Below are 27,274 nucleotides of genomic sequence, written 5' to 3'. Positions count from 1 at the left end.
CCGCAACGTAGCATTACCGATGATGACGCGCATATTTGTTGCAGCTGGATGCACGCACATGTCGCGAAACACGACACAACATGCGTCTTTGGAGAGGACCGCAACTAAAATAAAATATCTATTTTGTTATGGCGCTAACGTGTTCCAACTTATAACAATGAACACAAAACTGCATTTTCCAGCATTTTTTTTTATCGCACTTGTCTTCACTTGTGTTGCGGGTGAGCAGGAATACCTCCGAGCTGACTCTGAGCAAGAGGCAGGGTTTTCCGTGGACCGGTCGCCGGCCAATCACAGAGCGCAGATACGCAAGCATTCAAAGCATGTTCACACTTGCAGTGGAGCTATCGAATGGTTTTATGATTGAATGTGCTAATTATTATCCCATCCATTAATCGGATAAAAATTAATAATGCATTACGAAACATAGTAACATGCACTTGAGGTATTACTGCATGTGCATGGTTTTAATAGGCAGGTGAGTGACATGGGTGTCAGAAACCAATTTAGTCTAGGCAACACATTATCTCTCAATTTGACAAACAATTATGAGATTTCAATTTCCGTAAATCTGGATCCATGACATGTTCTATGGTTGTCATCACACCGCTTTTCCTACGCAAGTAATATGCCCAATAAGCAAAACATACATTTTATCCATATTCCATTTCCTGTTCTATGGCCAACATTGGTCATAATCTCCTTCTTAGTCGTTATAAAAATCAAATTGTATCGTATAAAAGAGACTCACTTCCCAAACAGAAACACCTTTTTTTTTTTTTTTTTTAACACTTGAATGACTTGTAGCTATTAAATGACCTGTACAGTTATTAATGCTTCTATGCCAATTAGGAATAGAATGAGTTAATTGTAATTACAGAATGGATTATTTCCATTGAGAAAAATGGATTATTACAAAATTGAAGTCACTCAACATCTTGAATTCAACCACAGGAGTTATCACATCCCCAACTAGCGAACTTACTGTGCAATCTCTCATTTAGATTCCTTTAAATCCAGCACAGTATTGTTGAGCAGTCAAGATCCATTTTCAATGAGTGTCAGAGGGAGATAAGTGCTCAAAAGAGAGTTTGGGGGTCAAACGATTTCCCTCTAATATGCAGTTGATTTTGAACAGTAGGAGATCATTTCCAGGAAAAGTGCAAAGTATAATTAACGGGCCGCGTTTCGTAATTCCCCCCAGTCGCCACTTGACCACGGCATCACTTACACAAACTGCTGCACACTTACCAGTAAATCCCTTTATGGCATTTAAAAATGGCCACTATTAGTCTCACAACTGGGAGGAAAGTAGATTAAACTAATCTCTTTTGTTTACTTGGCTGGAAAACTTTTCTGTGCCGTTGAACGTGGTGACCCATTTGAAGTAGCGTGACACGACAAACTGTTTGGGAAAGGCCGAGCACGTGCATCGATCGCATCCCTTGGAGGCGTTTAGTGTCATTGCATTCATGAAGGCATGCGGACCACTTCTACTTGCAACTGAATTGTATTTCCAATATATATTTTTTTTTATCTCGTGTAAAAAAAAAAAAAGAAAAAAAAAAAGAAAAAAAGAAAATCAATAATTGAGGTACTGTATTGGCCTTACATGGGGACAAGGAGAAAAATAGTCCCCAATGCACTATCAGCCATTTATTGAACGGGACAAACAGTCAAACACACAAATACAAGAGCAGCTCTAGGTCAAAACTCACGGCCAAATGCTCACATTAAACTAACCGGCCAATCAGAAGGCTAATAGCCTCGTTTTGAGCTAGAGCCCAAAAAAGCAATGACTATGTGGGAAATGATTAACTTTCAGACCCTCATAACATCGCAGAGGCGGACTTATGAACTATGAAAATATTGTACCACATGAGGGATCAAAGGTCACACATGCAGTCATTTCTACAGATTGTCTAAATCTTTTGATGATATCGTGGACTGCGGATGAGGAAATCCCTAAATTCCATACAATTATATGTTGAGATATGTTTGAAATTTCCGGGATGCTCCTTTTATAAGTCATCATGACACTCACCTTTGGAATGTTCCAAACAAGTGTTTTCTTTTTTTTTTTTTTTGCATTTCGAAACTTTCCTATTTTAATGTGTTGTAGGTGTCAAATTCAAATTGAGAGAAATATAGTTTGAAATTAATTTGAAAATTATTGCATTACATATGGATTGTATTTTTAGCATTTTAGCATATTTCATGTGGCCTGCACAATGTTTCCCCAAAGGTGCATAAGAAAACGCTTTAAATCTTGACTCTTGTTGTTTACAAGCTTGTCGTCGCCGCAGTGGATCATGATCCACCTGCGTGACGATGCGAGTCGTGCCTGCGCTCAAAGTAACCCTCACGCAATTACACAACGAAGCCTTCCGTGAGTTCGCTGTGCTGATTACGCCACATGGGAAGCAACGGAAAATACACGGCTGGCCAAAGCAGACCAGCAATCTCATGACTTCAAGTCCGGGTTGGAAGGAAGCCATTAATTCCCTGCAGTTTCATCAGCGTGAAGACTCATTTCATTACCGGCTTTGACAACCCAGACAAAAGGTTTTGAAAGGGCATCATGTACTTGTCAGCGCAGCGCAGAACAGTACATCTGCACCATCTATTGAGACCAGGAGCAAACCTTAGGACGTTAATGCTCAGTGTCGCGCGTGTGGGGAGGTTTTGGGTTCAAATCTCAGCCCGGGCCCTTCCTGTGTGGAGTTTGCTTGTGAAGTTTATTGTCGCATCTCTATTGTCCATAGGTGTTAATGTGAGTGTGAAGAGTTGTTTTCTACATGGTTCTGCAAATGGCTGGCAATCAGTCCAGGGTGTCAGACTAGTATATAAGTCGCGGAAACAATAGCAAAATGACTATGTGCTGTGTTCCAATTCAAATTACAGGGAGACGGTCACAACTTCTCAGTAAACTGCATAGAAATTACTGGTAGAATTTTTTTTTTATTTACTGTCTACTCGTGATGGGTAAATGAAGCTTCAAATCCACTTCATGAGCCAGTTGTAGTATTTTTGAACTCCTCTAGATGGCACTCTCTGTTCAACATTGGACAGAAAGCACACTAACTTGACAATTTTTTAAACCCTTTATTTAAAGCAACAGTGCCATTTACAGGACTCCAAAATACAACAACTGGTTCATGAAGCAAATTTGAAGCTTCATTTTCCCATCACTACTGTCTACATATATTGCTCCACTGTTTGTGTTCAAATACTGTATTTGTTGCGTCAAGTGTTATAAAACTGCTGCATTGATCATTAGTCAGTCGATGGCATATAAATCGTGTCGCTTTCAGCTATTAAGCGTTCATTGAGTATTCTTAAGAGAAAGTTTATTTTTTTGCTTGAAAGTCAAAGCAAAAAAAAAAAAAACTCCTCATAGTTCACATCATGTTTGGACGTCTTTGGACAACAAACCAACCAAGTAGTGCACTCTATTTTGCCTAAATTGCCTCAGGACACGATTCATCCACATGATTATCAAGCTCATCTACAAAACTGCTAAATCGAGTCAGCGTGAGCTCTTACTCAAGACTGCTGCTCATTCTTTACGATCTGGCAGGTTTCAAGCAGACCAGCTGAGGCTCCTCTGCTTTGCTTGCTATCAGGTAGTGGTCCTGGTTTTGTGTTTGGTGCCAATAAAGGAAGTCATAAGTCAACATGAGGTGGCCCCTCCTGGCACCGATGCCTGATGGAGGCCACAGATAATAAGCAGACGCAATTGTCTTTAACTGTGAAATTGAGAATAATGAGCTTTTTTTAATGTTCTCTTATCTCATGCGCATCTGGTCCCTTTTTATTCTTCTGAATGACAGCAGCTGCAGCACAATACTACGACTGTGTTTTTGCAATAGAAAACGTAGTAAAATTAGCTAAATTCGAAAAGGAAAACGGAGTAGAATTTCATGGAAACACATTCCGGACCAGCTGTTTTTCATCGCAAAGGGAGAGTTTTATCTTTTTCCCTGCACTTGATTCAAAACAGAGAAGCAAAAAAAAAAAAAAGAGTAGGAGAGAGGAATTTGTCTCTGGAGAGGGAATAGCTTGTTGCATAATAGATTTCCATCACAGCTTCGTTCAAACTGATACTGGCACAAAATTCTGACAAAGTTACAGCTCAATTAAAGGCCACCCTCAATATAATATAATATAATGTAATATAATATAATATAATATAATGTTATTAGGCTTTTCAAAGAGTATAGTTTGATTTTATTGACTTTATTAGGGTACTTTCTCAGGGTCCTTCCATTTATTTTGTATTTATTTTATTCAAGTGCAGTACATTTTCATGTTTGAGGTTGAATTTGTGTGACCCAAACGTTTGGAATAATTCGGCCATATTTTCTCATGATTACTGTTGCTGACTATTGTTCTTTGTTTGAATAGTATCACTTGATCAAGTCTCTTCTAACATTTCATCCAAGAAAAAAAAAATATGTTTCATTCCTGCTGATATTGTATCAGATCGATATAGGTATTGGACAGTACACTAAGCTGCAAATATCTGTATCATTTCCGAAAAGGTATCAGGATGGGTGAATGAAACTTCAAATGTGCTTCATGAACCAGTTGTAGTATTCTTGGACTCCTCTAGATGGCACTCTCTGTTCAACATTGGGCTGAAAGCACACCGACTTGCCAGTTTTTAAACCCTTTATGTAAAGCAACAGTGCCATCTAGAGCACTAAAAAATACAACAGCTGGTTCATGAAGAAAATTTGAAGCTTCATTTTCCCCATCACTACAAACGACCCTGCTAGGCCCCGCCTCTTAAAGGCGCATCTAACACAGAGACATTAAAATACACAGAGTATTTTCCACACATTTTATGCTCGTGGTGTGTTTGTTTGTGTTGAAAAAAAATGTGTTTTAAAACGTTTAAATGTATTTAAAGTGTGTAAAAAAAAAAAAAAAAAAAAAAAAAAACATCACATAAATGGGTTTGGAAAATATCCTCTCTCCTCACTCTAGTCTACACATGCTGACCATTCCTCTGCAGAGCAGTGGGCGGAGCATGCATGTTTGTTTTGAGTGTTTGAATGTGTATGTGATTGTGTGGGTGGGTGGGGATCCCATGTGTGCGTGGGATTTTTTTTTTTTTTTTTTTTTGGGCGGAAGAGGAGGAGGGGGAAGTAAGTGTTTCAAGGAATACTGCTTCCTGCAGCTTTTGGTTTACAGAAAAGCAAGGGAGGACAAGTGGTGTTCAATCTGAGAGATAGGCTCTCATGTTGGACATGAGGTCGTCTGAAGGTCTGATTTCATCCTCCTCCTTCGCTGTGTGATGTCACAATCAGAGACTCATCAACTTGATTAATGCAACAAAGCCTTTTCCTGTGTTTTTTTTTTTAACTGGAAAAAAAAGTGACGTTTCTGATTCAAATTACTCAAGCGGTCACACCCTGAACGTTTTGTGAAATTTTGTTTTGTTTTGTGATTGCTGTTTAAAGTGAAGATGAGAATATTTAGCAAGAAATGTGAAGTCGATGTGAATTCTTTGTTTTATTGGGCCACTTAAATGATGTGACAGGCTGCAACTGGCCCCTGGGCCGTGAGTTTGACACCTGAGATTTAGAGTCAGACCAAGAACATGCATGTTTTTAAAATGTGGGAGAAAGTTGGAACACACATTTACATTCACATGAATAATACATTTCATGAAACTTGAGAGACTTCAATTCACCTCAAAAACCAGCATAAGGAAAAGTAGGACATGCAAACGCCACAAATGAAGGCCGGAGATTTGAACCTAGAACCGACGATCCGTGAGGCAGATGTGCTCACCACGAAGCGTCCATTTTTCCTAAATATGTTAACTTTTTTGGGGGGAATCTTCAGACAGACCACTTTGTAAATTAAACAGTGGCGCTAAACGATAACTCTATTATTAAATTAGTTGTTGATTAATTTGATAATGAATTACTTGTCGGTCACTCAATTAAATTTGGCACCTATGGTTTAATCTGGATTAGATCCAGATTTTGGTGTGAACGACCACACTGAATTTATTGAGGATTAAGAATTACAAAAATGTGTCTTTAGATGCCACAATATGAAACATATTTATAATGTTTCATAATCTGTAATCGATAGATTTTTATGTGAACCTAAAAGACGATGGTTTTGAACGGTGCAAAATTATTTCCTATAGTAACAAAAACATGACATAAAAAGTGGATCCGACCCAGGTTTCGGTGTGAACTCATACATACAAGATAACTACAAGGTTTTGAAAATCATTTTCTTTCCAACCAATCTTTTACCAATCTATGTTGGGTCAGAGGATGCAATCTAAAAAAGTTTTAAATGTGTATGATCCTAATTTGATGCACATTGATGATCTCATGAAAATGACAAAAAAAAAATAATTTCAACTCATTTAAAAGGAATTTCTCTGGGTTAAATATCCAATTAAAAGCCATTTACTGTACCTATATGTCTGCAGGGCAGAATGCCATGATATCAAACTACGTTTGATCTGCTACGTTTGATCTGGATCTCATCCTGATTTTATTGTGTGGGTAGATGTACAAATTCATGACGTCTTAAAAGTTACTAAAAATTAAAAAATGTAAACAATGAACAAGGCTTCAAGAGTGTCCCCCCCCCCCCTTTTCTAAACTCTGTATTTTCAAATATTGATTTAGTTAACACCAACAATGTTTGCACAACTCTAACCTTGTCAGACTGACTTTAACATAAAATACTTGAAATTCGACTGAATTGTTTCATTTCAAATGACCCGAAAAGCCCGAGACAGCAGAAAAAAATAAAGAGAGAAAGAAAGAAGAGAATAAAATCATTTAAAACAGCTCCGCGTACACATAAAAAAAAGATTTGTTACTCACCATTCCTGGCTGTTAAAATACAGTTACAAATAAAAAGACACACATCCTTGCAAAAAGATCCAATGGCGGCTGAAGTTTTCAGTGCGGCGAAAAGAAGAGCAAAAGTAAAAAGAGATCAGGTTTAAATCCACCAAACGCCGCTCCTCGCATTGACGTGTCGCTCAAACGAAGGCCAACTAGCATGTGTGTGCTTGTGGAGTGTTTCCACAGAGGCTGCAAAACTTCAAGCTCCGCCCACAATTTGACACTGCAGCCTCTCCGCTTGTCGTGACGTCACTCACCACTAGGGAGTCCTCAAACTATCAATAGAGTCAAAACAAATGGTCTGTTTAATTTGCTTTAATTGGACAGAAATATACAGATGTTATTTATTTATTTATTTAATTTTTTATTATTTAATCCAGATTAGAAGAGGATTTGCGTGCACGTGTGTGTGTATTCACAAACATTATTGATTTTTTTCACGTGTTGTATTTATTTCTCAGAATTATTGTAAATTAATTTATTTTAATTTTGAATTTAAATTTTAAAAGAAGAACAATGATTTCTTTTTAATTTGATAATTTTTTAAAATTATGAAATCAGGACCAGATTAAATTTGGTTTGACATTTCGCTAAAGCAATGTTGTCTTTGCTGTCTGTATGTTTTGGCTATGACTAAGTCACCGCTGTTTTTTTCTTGTTGTTCTTCTGCTGTGCTCTGCAGCCAAGTTGAACAATGAAGGAAAGCAGCGAGCGTCCGGCACAAAGAGCATTACAGAGGATTACGGGCAAAGGCAAAGACTTGAACACAAGCAGACGCAGCCATTCATGTAATCTCCTTTCACTGCTGCAAAAAAGACTAAAATGTCACGTTGCGCTTGTCACACTGCAGTCATCTCCAGTATGCTTTGACACCAGTCAAGTTCCTTTGCTTAAAACAACACAATTTTACTCTTTGCTTTGTTGTAAATGCGATGATGAATTTCTCAAAAGTGAAATAAAAGCGGTATGTAACGTGATTTTAAAAAAAAACATGACTGTACAACATATTCTTTGGAAATTAAAGCAACAGTATGTGAACTACAGGTGACGCGAGAGCACTGCTTCTCAATTATTTTCTGTTACGCGCCCCCCCAGCAAGACGAAAATAATTTGCACCCCCCCCCCACCGCCCACTCCCCACCGCAACTATAAATGATATCATTTTCGTTGCAAAACAAACCAACAAAGTAGAGTTAATACTCGCTTCACACAATAGGCAAGGAGAGCGCCACTGCCAACTATTGGAGTGGAGGTGCAATTACACTTTATTGTAGTACAGTGGGGCAAAAAAAGCATGTTACTCTGTTTCACACGCGCCCGCCTCAGCATCGCATTGACTGCCTATGATTTTTTTCCCCTTATTATGACTGACTTCCATTGACGGCTATAGATGTCAAATATGCATTGTAACTGGGAGGGTTGGCAGGAACAAAATGTGTGCACTTGCAGGTGGTGTGTACATATGAAAGTGTACAACTGAGTGCATTTGTAATCCTTGGCAGAGGTCGGTTTATTGTGTTGTGGGATCAAATGAAATAAAATTACAATGAATACAATTTTTTTAATTTCTCCAGGACACATTCATGCCTTTTAATTGTATTTTTCCAGGCACAAGAAATAATTGACATCTTTGTCATGCGAATGGTACTCATTTATTGTTAGCAAACTGATAAAACTACCTTTCCTATTCTTTTTTCTTTCCTGTTTACGTATGTCACATTCTTTACAATATCATGTTGAATTCTCGGTTTGTATTGTTTTGTTTTCTCGGAGTAGTTGACGGCGTTGTGTAATGTCATTTTCCAAACCTTTCAGTGAATTCTGCTGACCTTGTGCTTTTGATTTTAAAAAGTAAAATCCGTGTAAATCAGAAAGTGAAGGATGTCAGATACCCGCCGAGTTGCGCTGCATCTATATCACAATCCTGCGATAAGAAATAAGTGGCCTCCACTTTTCCGAAGATTCTGTTTGACAGTGGCGCCATTGTTGAATCCATCACTCTTAATCTGTCGCCTTGCTCAAATAACATCCCCCGTTGTCAAGACAAGCCAACTCGCCGCCGACTACACTGCAGCCATTCATATCAGGTCAGATTTTAGTGGGGTTAAGTACATGACAAGCTCTCTTTGTCACACTGGATTTGGCGATGTGATGTGCATCAATGTCATTATCGAGGCATTCAGAGGGGACCAAAAATGCTGACACGCTACAAAGTCATGAGTCCGTGACGTAACTCAACCAGTGTCTGATAACCTTCAACCTCTCAAAGCCTGTAGAAAGGCTGACAGACAGTAAAAACTAAAAAAAAAAGAAATTCTCCGACTACTTGCCAAAAACATTTATTAGGTTCATTAAAGACTCACAATTGTCCAGTCTTCACTCATCTGCGAAAATGATCTTGCGGTGGATGACAACAGCAGTGAGTCTCACTAGCTTCGGCTATTCCAGTCAAAGCTATACCCGTAAAATATTCATATCAGCTGGACCAGCCCTGGGCAAACTACGGCCCGGGGGCCACATGTGGCCCGTTAAACGTTTTAATCCGGCCCGCTAAACATGAAAAAAATTAAATGAATAAACCTTGTGAATGTTTTATTTTCTAAATATTTTGGTTTTTCAAAGACATATATATTGTTGTAATGCTTTTGTTCACAGTCATTTAAAATTAAATGTCTTTTCTTTCTCCGATGAGGTGAGGTTACCAAAACACTCCATCCATCTCCTCCCGGTCCGGCCCTTCTGTCAAATTTTAGAACCCATTGTGGCGCACCAATCAAAAAGTTTGCCCAACCCTGAGCTAGACTGACTGAAAAAGTGAAGCTCAACCTTCATCATCAAAATGTTATGTCCAATAATCCGCGGGCAACAATTGTGCGATAACAAGAACTTACATCGCAATGTATATCGACATCACAACACTTACATTATGTTGGGCACCGTTGTACTGTGCTGAGAAAATATCAATGACATTATCTATTAAAGGGCTTTGACGACCAAATGGATGGACTGAAACGTCTTACACAGCGCAACATAAAAATCCTCTTTATAGACGTCACGCCTGCTCGATGTCAACCAGGACACATGTTGGTATCAATCATTGTAAATGCAATTACATTCACCAAGTTGTGCAATACCCAAAGGTAATAAGGAGACATTTGTTTGAAGAGTGGATGACATATTCAGGGAATAATTGAGGAACTGTGTCAGAAAGAGTGGACTTAAATTATCATTACACGTTTTCATTACGGTATTTGAGGAAATATGGTATATATAGTATGGTTGTCAGATCTTATCAGGATCTTATTAAAGACTTTGTTCCCAGTCGTTTTCTAATGCGCTTGCTCTCATTAGGGAGCTTGAGCCAATCACAGCTGAGTTGAGAAAGAAAATATTGAAAAAAAAAAATCCATGAATGGGGGCAAGATTTGTTCGGGGGTCCACTGTACTGGAGAGAGGGAATATGTTTCTGTTTTTTTTCTGTTTTTTTAATCAAGGGGCCACAGTGAAAAAGTTATCAAAGGCAAAGACATTTTATTTCATACACTAAAAAAAAAAAATAATTTTCACTTTTTTTTTTTTTTGCATTTTTATTTAGAATTTTCATAATTCTGGTAAATCTTTCAATATTTTAACTTTTTCACCTACTCGTCTGATTTAGACCATTAGAATAAGCGTGCCAAATCTAGAATGTGCGATGGATTGCAAAATGGCTGTGGGCCCAACTTTGAACACCACTGGCCCAGATCTTTGAGTCTTTAATCACCTTAACACGCATGTTTTTGGAATGTGGGAGGGACCGAAGCACCATTCCGAAACCCACGCAAGCGCAGCAAAACCATGCAAACTCCTCCGGATGAAACTAGAACCCAGAACCTCAAAACGGTGAGGCATACATGCCAACCACTTCTGTCGCATGATGAACTTTGATTCCCTCGATTCATCTTCTAGCAGTTTGGTTTAGTTGGGATTTGCCAGGAGGCTCACATTTAAATTAAGTTTATTGCCGCGCAGATGTCATGTGGTCAGTGAACAAAGAGAGTAAAAAAAAAAAAAACACACCAAAGTGAAATGATGACCAAAAGCCATCTGGCAAAGTCTCGCCCGCTGATGCCAAACGAGCAGCCCTTCCGCTCTTCATCTCCCGTCAGCAATAAAAGACAATATCTGGCCCGGTGGGACATGTGGCATTAATATGAATTATCTCCATCTTAATATGCTCATGCCCCCCACCCCCGAGACTGGCGTGACATGACGTCAGCCACGTGCGGGCTCTAATGAGACTGCGATGAATTCATTATTTATTCCGACTTTTATTCCCACTTTCTTTGTGCCTCTGCCGCCTGTGTAAGGGGGCAAAGGTCAAGGTCCTGCACAGCTGCACACTGCGAGGATTGCGGAGGTGGGCTGTGGCTCGTGGGGGTCGGTGTGCAGGAAAGAAAGGAAGCTGGCGGGCATCGATGCTGAATTAAAGACTTTACAAATATGCAGACCAAGAGAACAACTACGATGAATGATATGAGAGGGAAAAAAAAATCGATTTTGGAAAGAATCCAATGTGAAGAGATTTATTTTTTTATTATACTGTCCATCTCACGTGATCATCAGCCGTTCCCTACTATGTCAAGGGAAGAAGCTTTACCGACGTTGACTGGTCGCCGAAGTTGTGGTCGCGATCTTGTCTCATGCAATTGAGCCACTGCTCTCGATTATGGCTTTCATTACCATGAGAACTTGGGGTAGCACGAGTGGCATGGCAATCACCAAGCTGAAGAATTACTTATGTGGTGCATGCAGTCGGCATGCATCGACGACTTCATCGAATGATAAACTATGTGCTGCTAATTAGCTAATGCTAATCCACCATAAAAACTCAATGCAGCCCTGCTTACCTTTTGTATTTGTGTTTCAGACCTTTCTTGAAAGTAGTTCTGGATTTTCCCTCAACTAAACGCACAGGTAGTGATGGGGAAAATGAAGCTTCAAATTTCATGAACCAGTTGTTGTATTTTTGTGTCCTGTAGATGGCACTGTTGCTTTAAATAAAGGGTTTAAAAAATGTCAAGTCAGTGTGCTTTCAGCCCAACGTTGAACCGAGAGTGCCCTCTACTGGAGTCCAAAAATACTACAACTGGTTCATGAAGCAGATTTGAAGCTTCATTTAGCCATCACTAATCACGGGTCACGAGTGGAGAAACTGTGTGTGTGTGGGGGAGGGGGGTATTATTTAAATTAGCCCAATTGTAACAGTAAAATTGCTCACTGAAATTCACATTTTCAGAAATTAGCAACTGAAAAAAAGATTTACTTGGTTGTTTGATTTCACACCTGATCCAGAGGCCCAACTATTTGTCTACAAATGTTCCAGTACTGTCCAGCCCTTTTACGGAATAGTTGACCCAAGATGTTTAGTCTTCATTGCTCGACGAAAAGATACTTTACAAAAATCTTCTTCAAATTTTCACTCCCGCGTCAAAGGAAGAGGCTTATTGATTTTGCTTTTGTCCGACACAAGCACGCTGGGGAAGCTGAGGTCGTCCACTTATCCACTTATGGAACAGAGAGATTCCAGGATGGCCTTTTCCGTTAGCTTTTTCCAGAAGTGGGCCCCACATTGTCCCGTGCTGAGTACACTGTCGTTTTGAGAGCCAAAAAGTCATCAAGAAGATAAAAGCTTTGGTTCAAATCATGTGGACACAAGCTTAGTCTCTGACAGAGTTAATACAATTAAACAGGCAGAACGACTCATCAAGGTGATTGGAACATGAATACGGTCAAGCTACAAACGGGTTCCACAGCTGCTTGGCCAGTTCTCCATAAGTGAGCTCAAACGGTCATATTTTCCACACGTTGCACGTTGCACTCGTGATTAGTACATCTGCCTCACATTTCCGAGCTTTTGGGTTTGAATCTCAGTTCTAACCTTTGTGGAATTTCCATTTTGTCCCCGTTTTTTCTGGGTACTCTGCCTTGCTCTCGCGTTCCAAAAACATGCAAGTTAGGTTCATTAAAGACTTTTAATTGCACATTGGTGTGGATATGAGCGTAAATTGTAACTGTATTTTCTCGAATATAAGCCGCAACTTTTTTCCTAGATTTTGAACCAGGCGGCTAATACAACGGTGCGGCTTTTCTGTGGATTTTTCCTTCGCCGGTAGGGGCGCTCTATAGCTCAGAAAATACGCTAAATAAATCTTGATTTTTTTTTTCTCTTGGGTCTGTTCTGTACATAAAGTAAACAATTCTTTTATCAACATAGAAAACTGTGGCTTATATTCCGGGGCGGCCTGTATATTTTATTTTTTTTATTTTGGGGGGGCGAGTTGCTGCGGTTTATATGCGGGTTCGCCTTATAGTCCTGAAAATACGGTATATGTGATCTGCGATTGGCTAAACCAAAGTCTGCGCATAGGCTCCAGCTCGTCTGAGCCTCTCACGAGGACAAGCGCTACAGAAACCGAATGGATGGCCGATTACAACTCTTCCAGTGCGAGTCCAACGAAGTGCAGCGGCAATATCAAATGTTGGTGCTACTTTTAAAAGGTCACCATGGAGACAATGTGTCTCTTATGAACTGTAACGGGACTCAAAGTGGTCCGAAATCAATGAAGCATCTGAGCAAGAGCACACGTTAACCTTCGGAGCAGCCGACAGTCCCCATTTCCTGTTTGCTTTATTAGTTTGCGTAGATGCAGCCTAATCGTTGTACGTCCTGAACAACAGCAGTCCTACGGGCCATTTGGTGATGACTGAAAAAATAAAAAATAAAATAATCACTAGAATCTGAAAACGGTTCATTCATGTAAGCAGAAATTAGTGGAAAAAATGTCTTTGGAGCGCTTCTATAAAAATTCAGAATACATTATCAGCACTGGCTTACAGTACCCTAATGTAAATATTTTTTGAGTTACGTGTGATATATTTTTTCATACAGATTCCAGCATACATCAGAAATGCTAATGCTAAAATGATGTGAAGAAAAGAAAATGGTTTGCAGTCGTTGTAGTCGCATATCAGAGCCCAGTGCATTGAATTTAGTGATAGCTAGCAATCCCGTTCAAATAGTTACCCTTGAGAGCTTGCGGCGCTAAAGGAGTCAAGTTGCGAAACAGATTGTAGATTTTAGCAAAGGTCCACAGGGAGTTTGGTTATTTGTTGTCAGTCGACGCTGGCTTGTTGTATTCAACAGTGGTGCGCTGCTAGCTTGGAACGGGTGGCTAGCCGCAAGTAGCTCAGGAGCTAGCATTGATTCCATAAAAATTCAGTTTTTTTTTTTTTTTTAAACAAGTAAACTGGATTAAAATCAAGGCAGAAAATCCAGAGTTTTACAATAACGCAAAGAATTCCTTGCTTCCATGTCCAACATGCTATCTTTGTAAAGCAGGATTTTAAGCACTGCCATAAACGAAATCAAAATTAGAGCGTATAAGTAACATACTCTGGTTGTTATTGTCTCCCCCGCTCCCCCAAGGCTCATCCTGCCTTGTGGAAGAGAAACAAGCACTAAGATCCCACTATTTATTAATTAATGAACTATATTCATTTTAATGTGGTGTTTTATTATAAATTAATATTTTTGTTCTTTCTATTTTGTTCAAAATATTGCTCTGAATTAAATCAGTCAGTGGCGCAAAAAAAGGTTGCCAACCACTGCCACTCAAGTACGTCCTTGCACGCAGCACAGTGTCCTAATTAGCAATCGATAACTATTGCAAGATCCCAAAAAGAAGTGCTTCAGTATGTTTGGCATCTTTTTGGGCTGCGGCTGATGATGATGATGATGGCGGTTGCAATCACTGGCAATAATGAGTGAGTTGAAAAGCACGGCAGAGCTAATTTGCTTGCTGGTTAATTGAAGAGCAGCACGCTGATTATCCGATGTGGAGAATAGAGTTGTTGGTGCTGCAGCTGTCTTAAATTTCTCTACAGATTAACTTGATAGCTCTTTGAAATGATGGATTGACTCACTGGGGAAAATCAATGACAACCACATGAAGAGGAGAGATAATCTTAAAAGGAAAATTTTATTGGCGTAAATTGGCCTTTTCATTGCTTGTATAAATAGTGGGGTCTCTAAATCTTTTGTCATCTTTTGAAAATGTGAGTTAGCCCTTTTGCACTTCTACCCCACTGCTAGGTAATAGTGGGGTTGAGTTGCATAATTGCCCCTGCCCAAACACACACACACGCCACATTTTTCTCTACCCGTCACATGATAAGAAAAAAAAAATCCTGAGCAATCTTTTGGCCTGGACTACTTTAAACCCCATTTCGTGGGCGAGAGGGACCAAGATAAAACAAATAATGAACATTTGTGAGTAGTTGATACTAAATATTCCCCAAACTACGATTCCAAAATACTTTAACACAATTTCTAACTCATTTGAGAGCAATAAGCTTTAAATACAATGGCCTGTAGAGGAGTTGATCTTCAAAAAACGCATCCGTCAGCTTGTCAACCTGTAAAAATACCAATTAGTATCGTATTTTCCGGATTTTGCACACCTGTATATAAGCCGCAGCAACTCCTTGGTCAAAAAATAAAAATAAAAATAATATTGTAGCCCGGAAAATACAGTATTTTCCCGTTAGCCAGAGCTTTGGCAGCATTTTGTTGCATCTTGAGGCGATCCAAAATGATCTTAAATATACGTGAGGAGCAGCGAATAAGTGAGTTTTTCCCTGCGTTTAGCTTCCATGGATAAAAAGGCAAATTCTGTAGGTAAATCCACACATCGTGAACTGCAAATGGGATTGGATTTACTGCATCCTGTCTGAAAGACGAGCGGAGGAACCGGCATGCAGAAACCCACACATCCCCCCTTGGGTGTGACACCAGTCAAAGCCACAAGATAAGCAGAGCTGCATTTAGTGTTGTTGGCGGCAGAGATTAATGTTATCAAACATTGTTAGCTTCTGATAAACACCAACAATCTTAATTTCTGTTTGGTGATGTGACGTTACACAACATACAGAATGCTTTATTCTTTTCATGGACGCTCACTTTTCTTTTTCTTCCACTCTAGGTTTAAGTAGCAGTCACTGCAGTCAGGGCTCTTCCCCGGGTTGTCATGGTAATGAAAGCTGAACACGCCACTGACACAGCAGTATACGGGGCGGTGATATAGAGTCACTTATTTGCATGAGTGGATTTAAAATTGGCTAATTTCAGCATGACAAAAAAAGAGGTTGTGTAAATTGTGTGCTATCGTTTTTTATCGTTGTGGTAGTTTGACGAAAGCAGGTGACGGAAATATTTACACAGACTAAATTGGGAAAAAAGCAGCAAAAGGTTTCATTTTGAAGAAATAGCTATAAAAACGACTAATGTTGCTTTGTCAGTTCGAAGGAGAAATGTGTCGGTGTCAAGTACTTGGGAAAGTCCAACAATCACTTTGGAGGAGTGTAACATTGGTGGAAGTGACACTTTTCATGATGTGTTAGTATTATGAAGCATTTTAAGTCAAACATAATTCCTTCCCCCCATAATAAGTAAGAAAAAAAAAATCAAACTCTCAAAATTATGAAATAACAGGAGTTTTGGTTCTTTTGCAATTTAGTTGGTGTGTAGCAAATTAAAAACTTCAAAAATGTCTTCAGAAAGGAAAATAACTGCCAGTATTTAAAAAAAAAAAGAGTTACAAGAACTTACAAGTTTAAAATATACTAACTTATACCATATAAATAAAAAAAATATTTTGCTCTGAAAGGTCGAGTCATTTAATGATGAATTACTAAAAATAAAGAATATATATATATATATTTAAATTCTCCAGATCAAATAACTGACTTTTAAATACAAATAAAAGACTTATAAAAATAAACTATATTCAATTTCACAAATTACAAGCTACAGGTCATGATAGAATAAATAATAAATACACCAAAATAAAATAAAATACCGCACAAAAAATTAAAATTCAGTAAAACAACAACAAATAAATTTCTCCGTTTTAGGATTAAAGGTATAAAAAAAAAAATCTGCTCTTTTGGAATTCAAAGGCCAGGATAGAAAATGACTTTTAAATATAAAATTCACGATAATAAAGTCGAAGCGACCAAATGATGCCCTTATGTGTTTTAAAGGTTGAGGTCAGGATAAAATAACTCATTTTCTCTTTTCAAATCCCACTGAGCCTTTCAGTCAATGAGCTCCGCAATGCATATGTCACCCCTGTCCACGCACACACGCACACACCCTGCACATAATGACGTGTCAGGGCTTTATTTGTAGCCGATGCATCTTCATTCTGCAGCTGGCCGGTACTCACTGCAAACTACATCACTGCACTCCTCACGGAGAACTTAAAGCCGCCTCATCATCAGCATCCTCAGCGTGCGTTATCTCCCGACAAGGTGACCGACAGCCTCTGAGCACATGCCACCTTTTAAAAACCACTTTAACACACACGCGCACACATACGAGCCAAGAAGCTGACTCAGTATGATGCACGATCATGGCACCGGTGCTCTATCTCACTCCACTTCATTAACCCGCTGAATGAGAAATCAAAAGCATCCTTTTTTGTCTCATAGTGTGAGCCACGCCGGCAGCTGTCATGTATCATAAAAAGGAGGGACTCACCGCAGCCAGGTGGAGTGATCGGAGGTTGCAGTGGCGGCGGAATCCCCCTCCTCATCCTCCTCTCACCGGTGTGTAAAGTGAGTGCATGTGTGTGTGCTGATCCAGCAGATGCAGACCGGCGCCACCAATAGAAAGAGGCGAAGGAGAAGAAGAGGGTGTGTGAGAGATGGCAGAGGAGGGGTCTGGTAGCATTACATCATGGGCGAGGGGAACGGTTGTGTTCTGCAGGAGGTGGGGGAAGGTGTGTGTGTGTGTGTGTGTGTGTGTGTCCTTGTATATTTTCTGCAGGATGATTAAACATGGTCATGATGCACCTGCACAGAGCTGTGATTAACAACCATTCAGAGGGAGACAGTAAATAAGCAAAGCTTTCACCACGTAATCGAGGCTAAAAGTGAATAGCAGATGGACATTGGCGAAAACGCCCTTTTCGAGCTCCTAATGGCTCTCTTGTCAGCCTGAACGAGCATTGATGGACGTCTTTGGAAAAGGAGGCGCTGACATTTCGGGTGTGGAAATAAGCTTTGTGCAGAAGCATACAGCCATCACCTGTTAGCGGAGCCTAAAAAGGAAGAGCGAGGGGAGAGAATTTTTTTGGGGGGGAGAAAAAAGGGTGTCGGGAGTAAAACAATGACAGCTCAGGGTCATCCCAGCACCTCGGCTCACGAGAATGAGACAGCAGCCGCACAGGAAACATACTGATAAGGTGGTCTTTCTCTCGCGGTTAAATGTTAAATAAGAGTTGATGAGCCAGGCGTATAGGCAGGCCACAAGGTCGGGATGGAGAAGGCAGACACATCAAGTTGGGAGACACTGTGGCTACACTTCGGAAGATAACTGGAGCAGACCGCTGCCAAGGCTTTTCCACATGCATACAATCCATCTGTTTTGGCTAGTTTCAATTAGACAAGTTTTAACGCGCTTCGCCATGGGGTCATCAATTACCCTAGTGGTGGTGTTGCCACATTGCAGCGCTCAACAAAAACTGCTCCAGCACCAGCCAGCCATCCATCTCTTTTCTCCACCGCTTATACTGTTTAGGGTCGGGGCGAGTAGGGAATCTATCCCAGCTGATTTTGGACGAGAGGCTGGATTGGTCGCCAGTCAATCACAAGACGGATACAAGCAATCAGATTTACGGCGTCACTGAGTGGGTTAAGAATCCAAGCGGTCTGCACCAAAGTCAAGAGATTATTAAGCAACACATTTTGTGACTGCGCAGAATTCTTACATCCATTTTTTTTAATAAGAATTCTTATTGAGGTCACAGGGAGCAGTTGAGTTTGGGTGAGTGATGGGCTACACCCTGATCTGGTCGTTAAATCAGTTTCAGGGCACAAAATGCAGACTCCATACAAAGCCCCCTATTTTCCCACAAAGCACAAGTCTAGCGCAAAGCTAACTATGTGCATGAGTGAAGTTTTCCTTCTTTTATTATTTTCCTAGCTCGGCAAAAAGGGGCGTTTGCGCCGTTGTGGGAGGGAACGCAGCCAATTTGTTTGCCATTCAGTGCAAGTAAATAAATTCAGCGCAGTGAGATGGCAGAATGACTCGATGGAGTCCATGTAAGAGAAAGTATATTTCAAAAGAATCACAAGAAGTATCCATGATGTAAAGTTAGTGGTTAAAATTAAAATAATAATTTGTTTCATATATACATATATATATCAGTTCAATTGTTCATTTTTAATTGAATTTAATTGCTTGAATAGTCCGATCTCCGGAGTGTCTGCCCACCAATATAGTTTGAAATGAAACAACCGAGGAAGTCTTGTGCTAACTGCCTATTTGTGTCCGTGAGCAAGCTGTTCTACACTTCTGCTTCACTCTTACATAACAGTGGAGCTAATTTAAAAAAAATAACAGCCCACACCCACTAGGTTTCTTCACTGATGACTTTCAAGGGCAGTCTGGTCGCTGGATCGCACTTTTTAAAAGTCTTTAAAGTCAAAGGTATTGTGTTTTGTTGGCTACATCTGTCTGCACTTCTGATGTGTGTTACTTGATTGCTAGGTGAAGTTGTCGAAGCAGTGGTGACGGAGGCGTATATGTGATTTCTGATGTCTCCGCTGCATGCGCCACAAACACAAATCTGCACAGTTATTGCCACTTGATAATCATCAGGCAACTTTGTAAGGAAGTGCTGCGGGCAAAAGAGAAAACAGAATTGCTTGTGAGTGCTTTCTATGTATTTTTATTGAATTTTTTTTTTACTTTAGATTCTGGGCTTCAAGTACATCTACCCGTTATAACCATGGCAACAAAAGCAATGCTCCAAATTGGCCCGGTGATTTATGGGGCAGGATAAAGTCTGGCTGCTTTGCATAATATAAAAACCCTCTTGCTTCCGCAGATTGGGCTTATTTCAACTGGACAAAAAAAAAAAAAAAAAGGGTGTAAATAAGCTGATGAATCTTGATCCTTTTGTCATGAAGACTGGGAATGGTTTCAAATTATCAAAAAAAAAAAAAAAAAAAAGGATAGCATGTCTCTTTTAAAGGTATAGCATGTTAAGAATAGAGCCCTCATTGGACATGGTGGATATTCCTCACTTCCTGTTTCGTATCGATTGCTTGCAGAAAATTTGCGGCCTAAACAAATCGAATGTGTAATGGGCGCCCTATGTTAATGGAAGTGAATAATTCATGGCGTTCCATTGTAATATTCTTGACAGTTGCCGATTTATTAGGATGTCAACAGACTCGGCAGGAAATAGAGGAGCGCGACGCATCATCGCAATGTGAACAATATATCGTCATCATTTTTGGAGAGCACATTCACATATGAACGCATACGTTAGCATCCAAACATAAACAGCGCAGCATCAGTGTTTATGAGACCGATTCCAGTGCAGCTGCTCCGAAACAAAACAAAGCAGTTTTGGGAAGGCGGCATTTGGAAAGTCAGTGGCTTTTTTGATGATCGCAACATCCGGCAGACAGGAAGATGAGCTAATGTCGTGGGGGGGGGTTCAAGCCGCGGAGGCAAGTACAAGCAAATGCAGACAGAGAACAGCTGGAGTCAGATGACGAGTGAGGCCACAGTGTCAACACACAAGAAGCTTTGTAGACAAACAGTCGAGAAATAGAATAACAGCAAAACTTGTCCTTCGGGCAGTAGGCGAGGGACACCCTGAACTGGTTGCCGGCCAATCGCAGGGCACACAGAGACGAACAACCATCCATGCTCACACTCATACCGAGGGGCAATTTAGAGTGTCCAATGCATGTTTTTTTGGAATGTGGGAGGAAACCTAAGTACCCGGAGGAAACCCACGCAGGCACGGGGGCAACATGCAAACTCCGCACAGGAAGCCGGAATCAAACCCACGACCTACGTATTGTGAAGCCATCGTGCTAAGCCACTCACCCTAATACAGTGCTTCTCAATTATTTTCTGTTACGCAAACCCCTCTAGCAAGAAGAAAATAATTTGCGCCCACCCCCACCACCCACTCGCCACCGCAACTTGAAATAATTGCATTTCCATTGGAAAACAAACCAACACTGTAGCGTTAATACTCGCTGCGCACAATGGGCAAGGAGAGCGCCACTGCCAACTACTGGAGTGGATGCGCAATTACACTTTATTGTAGTATGGCGGGAAAAAAAGCATGTTGCTCAGGTTTACACGCGCCCCCTCAGGCTCCCCCCCTGTAGTGTAGAAAACCGATGGATGTGTGTGTGTTTAAATGAATCTTGTTATTTCCCTCTATTGCAAATTGTTTCTTCTTTAACTTCTTTTTTTTGTACTCTTTTTCGATTAAAGACAAAGGAGAAGCAACTTATGACGAAAGAACGGAAGTAGAAGAACGGTAGTCATCGTGGCAACTAATTTTCGGTTTGCTCCACAACAGTTTTCAAGACACTTTAATCCACCACAATTGTACCTTTGGCTACAATGCAACACAGGATTCTGGATGTTGCAATTAAGTGCTGCCGGGGTGAAGAGTGTGGTCCGAACAAAGGTTTTTTTTTTCCTTGTACTGCCTGCACAGTCTCTGTACTTTTGTTTTCTGTCCGAAATAGTTTTTTTTTGTTTTAGGTGCTTGCTACTGCTATGCTAGTCCTGTAGTTCAAACTAGTGATGGGAAAATGAAGCTTCAAATTTGCTTCATGAACCAGTTGTTGTATTTTGGAGTCCTGTAGATGGCAGTGTTGGTTTTATAAAGGGTTTAAAAAAATGTCACTGTGCGTTCAGCCCAATGTTGAACCGAGAGTGCCATCTACTGGAGTCCACAAATACTACAACTGGTTCATGAAGCAGATTTGAAGCTTCGTTTACCAATCACTAGTTCAAACTGCAGGAGACATGTTTCTCGTGTGTTTTTTCAAACCAATAAAGATTCTGATTCAGATTAAGAGAAAGCAAGACAGAGCATATATATTCGTATTAAACAAAATTGATGTCATATATTTAATATCTTTTGTCGATTTTACCTTTCAATTTCAAGGTCGTGAAGCAGTCAAGTATCAAAAGTGGAGATAAACCAATCTTAACAACTAAAATAGAGCGTAACGATGAATCTAAATCGAACCGAGGGTTCTTTTCATCAATCTTGTGAATAATTTCACACAATATCAAGTGTAACCGCATTTAATATGCTGCGGAATTTGTATTTGAAATGGCGGGAATGAAAGAAATGACCCACCCATCCTTTACTGGATAGCATAAAATATATTCGGCGACTGCCTGCAAGCGCTGGTCCTTAGCATTGCGCCCTTCGATTTGAGACGGCGCTATTTATAGTTCGATTCAATTTGTTTTAAAAATATAATTCTCCATTTCTCCTCTAAAAGTGAGTGTCTTCATGCATAAAGGTGTCCCCTGGCGTCACCACTCATCCCTGTCAGCTCTTTCACCACCACCACCACCACCATGCCTACACTGTTCCCTGTTGCCTTGGCAACCTTATGGCCAGTCGGGCTTTTCTCTCTCTTTTCCCTCTCTCGCTCTCTGGGGACACAACGATGACTTGTGTGCTCGCTTCCTAGCAGCTGAAGCACTTTACATCGAAAAAGGGGCACGCCCTCGTCCTTCCTACTCATCTCCATTGCGGCACTCCCACAAAAAAAAAAGAAAATTCTAAAGCTTGACAGGAAGTGAATTGAGTCCTTTTCATGACAGGTGGGAAACAAATGCATAAAAAAAATAAAAAAAGAGCGATATTGAGTGTAGCTCTTTCTAGCACACGCAACCATATTTTGGAACCAAAACTTTGAGCCAAAATGGATGCATGTTAATTCTTCCAACCAAAAGTAAAAAAAATAAATAAATAATTCCTGAGCTGGGTGTGGTCACAAGACGGGATAAATGGCAATGATGAGACTCAATTCCAGCAACATGTCCTCTCGTCCTTTTTCAGCAATTCCAGCCTATCCACGTGAGCGTTTCATGATGAACAGTTGCTACGTGGCTTTCCATCAGTGGTGGTGAGTTAAATTGTCAGCGTTGGGCTCACTGTATCCTGAAACGCATGCTCTGTATTTCTATTTTCTGGAGGTGTTGGTGGATGATGTCCACATTGGGTTGCATCTTTTGGAACGCTCATTTTGCTCTTTTGGGTCGTTCCAAAATCAGCTGTCTCTTCCGTATGAGAGAAATTCATACCATTTCCCCAAAAATTCAGTCATTTTCAAGGTGTTAAGTAGTGATGGGAAAATGAAGCTTCAAATTTACTTCATGAACTAGTTGTTGTATTTTTGAGTCCTGTAGATGGCACTGTTGGTTTAAATAAAGGGTTTAAAAAAATGGCAATTTAGTGTGCTTTCAAGCCAATGTTGAACAGAGAGTGCCATCTACAGGAGTCCAAAAATACTACAACTGGTTCATGAAGCAGATTTGAAGCAGTTAATTTAGCCATCACTAGTGTTAATATCGTGCACATTTATGCTTATGACATAAGGTTGAGCAGCTGTAGATAGTCTCCTCCCTGTCTTTGCAGTCATGTGGTCCCTTGGAAATTTCCCAAGGCATTACTAACAGTTTTTGGACAGATCCCTTCCATCCATTCTCTGCATTGCTTATCCTCACTCGGGTTATGGGTGTGCTTGGGCCTATTCCAGCTGACGTTGAGCAAGAAGCAGGTTTCACCCTGAAATGGACGCCAGTTTATTTCAGGACACATTTCACACTCAGATTCACACCTATGGACGGTTTAGAGCAGGGGTCCCCAATCCTGTTCGAAATGATTAGATAATCAGCAAGGTCTGCAGGAGATTGATAACGATCCTGATTTGAATTAGGTGTGTTGCAGCCGGGAGAGATGGAAAACAAGTCGGACACCTGCCCTTGAGGAACAGGATTGAAGACTCCTGGTTTAGAGTCTTCAATAAGTCACGGAGAGACACGGAAAGGATCGAATGGAAGGCCATCTTTCGATCATCCACATGTGGAGGTATGCTCGCAGTTCCCTGATAAATGTACTTTGTGCGCTTCGATGTTATGCATCGGCTACAGCGATTCTCCTTCTGTTTCTGCAATGTCATAGACTGCGTGCTCACCTCTCCAGCACTGAATTTAAAGGGAATGAGTGAAGCCGCTTTCATTGGCCAGGAAGTAAGTCGGCTGTGTTCACTCCTACAACGGCGCAAACGCCCCTTTTTCACTGAAAAAAACTCTATGAAAATACCAAAAAGAAAGAAAATTCCACTCACGTCCACAGTTAAAAAGTGCGAGCCATGAAAATCGGGCCAGAAATTGTGTATTTGTGTTTCCTAAACCCTATGCAAAGGGCTGCCTACTAAAATATGATCGAAATGACAAACTCAGTCAGGATAAACGCCTTGGAAAAAGAAACTCAAGCAGAACTGAACGGTACTTGTGCAAGCAGCTGGATGGAGCAACTCACTCACATCCGTCCCAGCAGAGTTGATTTAATGCACATATCACAGTGCTAATATTGCTGCAAAACTCCCTGAGGTTATTTCGGGCATATTTCTGAACTTTATGGAGCCAAGTGAGGTTAATTGCCTGCTGACTCCAGGTTCACACTGCTCACGAGTGTGGCGTCAAATTTGCACCTAATTCTTACTTATTAAATATGGTCAAAGTAAATAATCCAACTCCAACTTAAACAGGAGGGTCAGGCCTTTGGGAAATTGCATCACATGTTCCCAGTGTCTGATATCATCACACAAGTGTCGTGTTATGGTTTTAATTTCTATCTGGTGTATAAAACAAGGCATAAAAAAAAAAAACGTTCAAAAATTAAAAAGCATTACTTGAGCCTCTCCCAGCTGGCTTTCGGTGAGAGAGTGTACACCCCGGACTGGTCGCCAGTCAATCGCAGTCTACACGGAAAAAACAACCATATACATTCACATGTGCAGAACTTGACAACTTCCCGCTCGAGGGCCTGAGCCAAGATTCAAACCTGGAACCTCAACACTGTTTCATGCTTAACTCTGTGATCGTATTCTGTTATTGCCTGCTAATAGTTAGCCAAAATGATTTGGTCTTTGCTAGATAATCATTCTAGCTGAGAGACAGACAGACTCTGAGTTGTCAGCGTGTGTGCGTTAAGAGAGATTGAAACAGGGACAAATAAGGACTTGCCTCGCGGAGATCCTTGACTGTGACCGGGGTCACGTGCGGAACATTTTGTTTTGTTGACATTGGCCTTGACAGACAAATCACTGGTGTAACCTAAGGAGATAATGCTGAAGAAAAAAACTATGACTGGAACATAATCATCTTTAGCGTCCTAATCCTTTTCATGCACTCCCATCAACTTGAAAAACAAGATTGAGTGACTGGTCCATTGAGTCCAAAGATGTGTCCCATACCTTATAAGGGATTGTGGCTCACATGTGGTTTAAAGACAAAAACAACGCTGATCCAACCTGAACTTTGAGCTCAAGTGCGGTCCAGTGATTGAAAACATGCTAGTAAGTCTTCAATAAAAGCATTGTTAAATGCATCAACTCCATAATTTCACATTAATCTATGAACAGGAAATGCTAGTGATGGAAAAATGAAGCTTCGAATTTGCTTCATGAACCAGCTGCTGTATTATTTAAATCCTCTAGATGGCACTGTTGGTTTAAATAAAGGCTTTGAAAAATGGCAATTCATTGTGCTTTCAGGCCAATGTGGAACAGAGAGTGCCATCTAGAGGAGTCCAAGAATACTACAACTGGTTCATGAAGCAGATTTGAAGCTTCATTGACCCATCACTAGGAAATGCACTCTGCTAATTACACACATGTTGGGCAAGCTGGATTCACTCAGCATTCACTCAACAATATTCAATCTCCCAACAGAAATGTTGGATCCGAGATTCTAACCCATAACCTCAGAACTATCAGGTGCTAATCACCGTGCTGGCACCTAATAAATTCTCCTTGTCCAACAACACTGCTGCAAGTCTACAATCATTCCGGTCTTTTCCAGAACAGCAAACGGATGAGCGTGTCAGCCGGCCAGGGCAGCCAACAGTCGGCCACCTGGATCAGTCAGACGCTTCCGCAAATCCGCCGTGCTGTCACACAATCGTGCCGCTGTTCCCTGGCTGAGAGTGTGTCCAGCCAGCCGATTAATCAGCTCTGCAGCCAGTCATCCACAAGAGTGATTATATGCCGGGCACATGAGGGAAACGAGGAAAACGCTGATGGAAGGCATTTGTTTCCGGCGGAGAAAATATTCATACAGATGTGGGAAAACAGGTGAGTGTAGACCAGCTTCACAGCTGGAACCTCCAAACTGAAATGCCCCAAACGATGCACATCACAATTTGGTGTTGAACCCTCGTCAATGGCAATCACACAAGACATCAGCGCAGATTGCGACATTTCAATTTAGCAATATCAAGATTATGCTAATGTGGGTACTGTCACAGGGCAGGCATTCTTAATATAAAAATAATCGCTTCGATTACCTTTCAAGGGACCCAAATCTTATAGTATCCACTGGGCTGGGCAATGGCCTGAAAGTCATAACTTGGTATAATTTTAATTCCTTCACAGTTTGGTAGGCTATATATATTATCCAGTTACGTAAAAAAAAAAAAAAAAAAAAGAATATATATATATATATATATATAAAATTTATTTAATTATTTAATCTTAATTAATTTAATTGATATATTTAATTAAATTATTTGTTATATTGCGCTGGAGAGGGGATCTCTCCAATCTCGTTGTACACTGAGTACAATGACAATTAAAGGGCATTCTGATTCTGATTCTAATTCTATACCGTAGGCCAAATTTATACTCTCTACTGTATTGTATGTACCACGCACCCCTAATCCATACTTAACAATTCCAGAACTACCTATGAAACTGCACTAGGTGACAGTATTGCTCTAGGTGGAGTAGTTTTACTTTGTTTTAGTTTTATTCTACAGTGCTATGCTTTTTTTGAACATGTGTATAACACTTAAAAATGTTGATGCTATAATTAGGATTTTATGATAGCGACAGGGTGTTTCCAAAAGTGAAACCTGCTTTTCCCCAACTTGCAGCCGTTCCAGTGAAATGGATGTGAAAACCACATGGGGGCCCCCTATGCAGTTACTTGTATTTAATATGCACGGGTCAAGTGCAAATGTCAGCCAGGCCACACTGGGCCTTGTTAAATGTTAAAGGCATTAAACTCCCAAGAAGAAATAAGAGCTGTCAGCCAATGGCAGATGTCCACTGACGCCATTGCAGCAGGGAAGGTCCGGATGCTGGTCCTCCTTTATTGTAACTAGTAAGTGTGACGTCAAGGGGCAGCAGCAGCCTTACAATTTAGGAATAGGAAATCATGGAAAGTCGATTAATTTGCGCCAGGCCCAAAATGCTACCTCTGTCGAGAT

General features: G+C 40.5%; 1 protein-coding gene across 2 annotated transcripts in view; it reads right to left on the bottom strand.

Annotated features, from left to right (window-relative positions):
* Nucleotides 1-17,590, bottom strand: part of LOC148337443 (semaphorin-4B-like) — a 57,319-nt gene extending 39,729 nt beyond the window's left edge. The window contains exon 1 of one of the 2 annotated variants that reach the window (XM_088296432.1): nt 17,473-17,590. The gene's annotated coding sequence lies outside the window, so the exon portion shown is untranslated. Of the gene's footprint in view, nt 1-6,866; nt 7,032-17,472 lie in introns of those variants that run through there. The other variant, XM_088296431.1, reaches the window with a different exon arrangement.
* Between the last annotated feature and the right edge of the window lie 9,684 nt (nt 17,591-27,274).

This window comes from Idiotropiscis lumnitzeri, chromosome 5 (genome assembly GCF_059441095.1).
Source record: "Idiotropiscis lumnitzeri isolate Australia: NSW breed Sydney's pygmy pipehorse chromosome 5, RoL_Ilum_1.0, whole genome shotgun sequence".
NCBI classification, from domain to species: domain Eukaryota; kingdom Metazoa; phylum Chordata; class Actinopteri; order Syngnathiformes; family Syngnathidae; genus Idiotropiscis; species Idiotropiscis lumnitzeri.
This window is presented reverse-complemented; position numbering and strand designations above follow the sequence as displayed.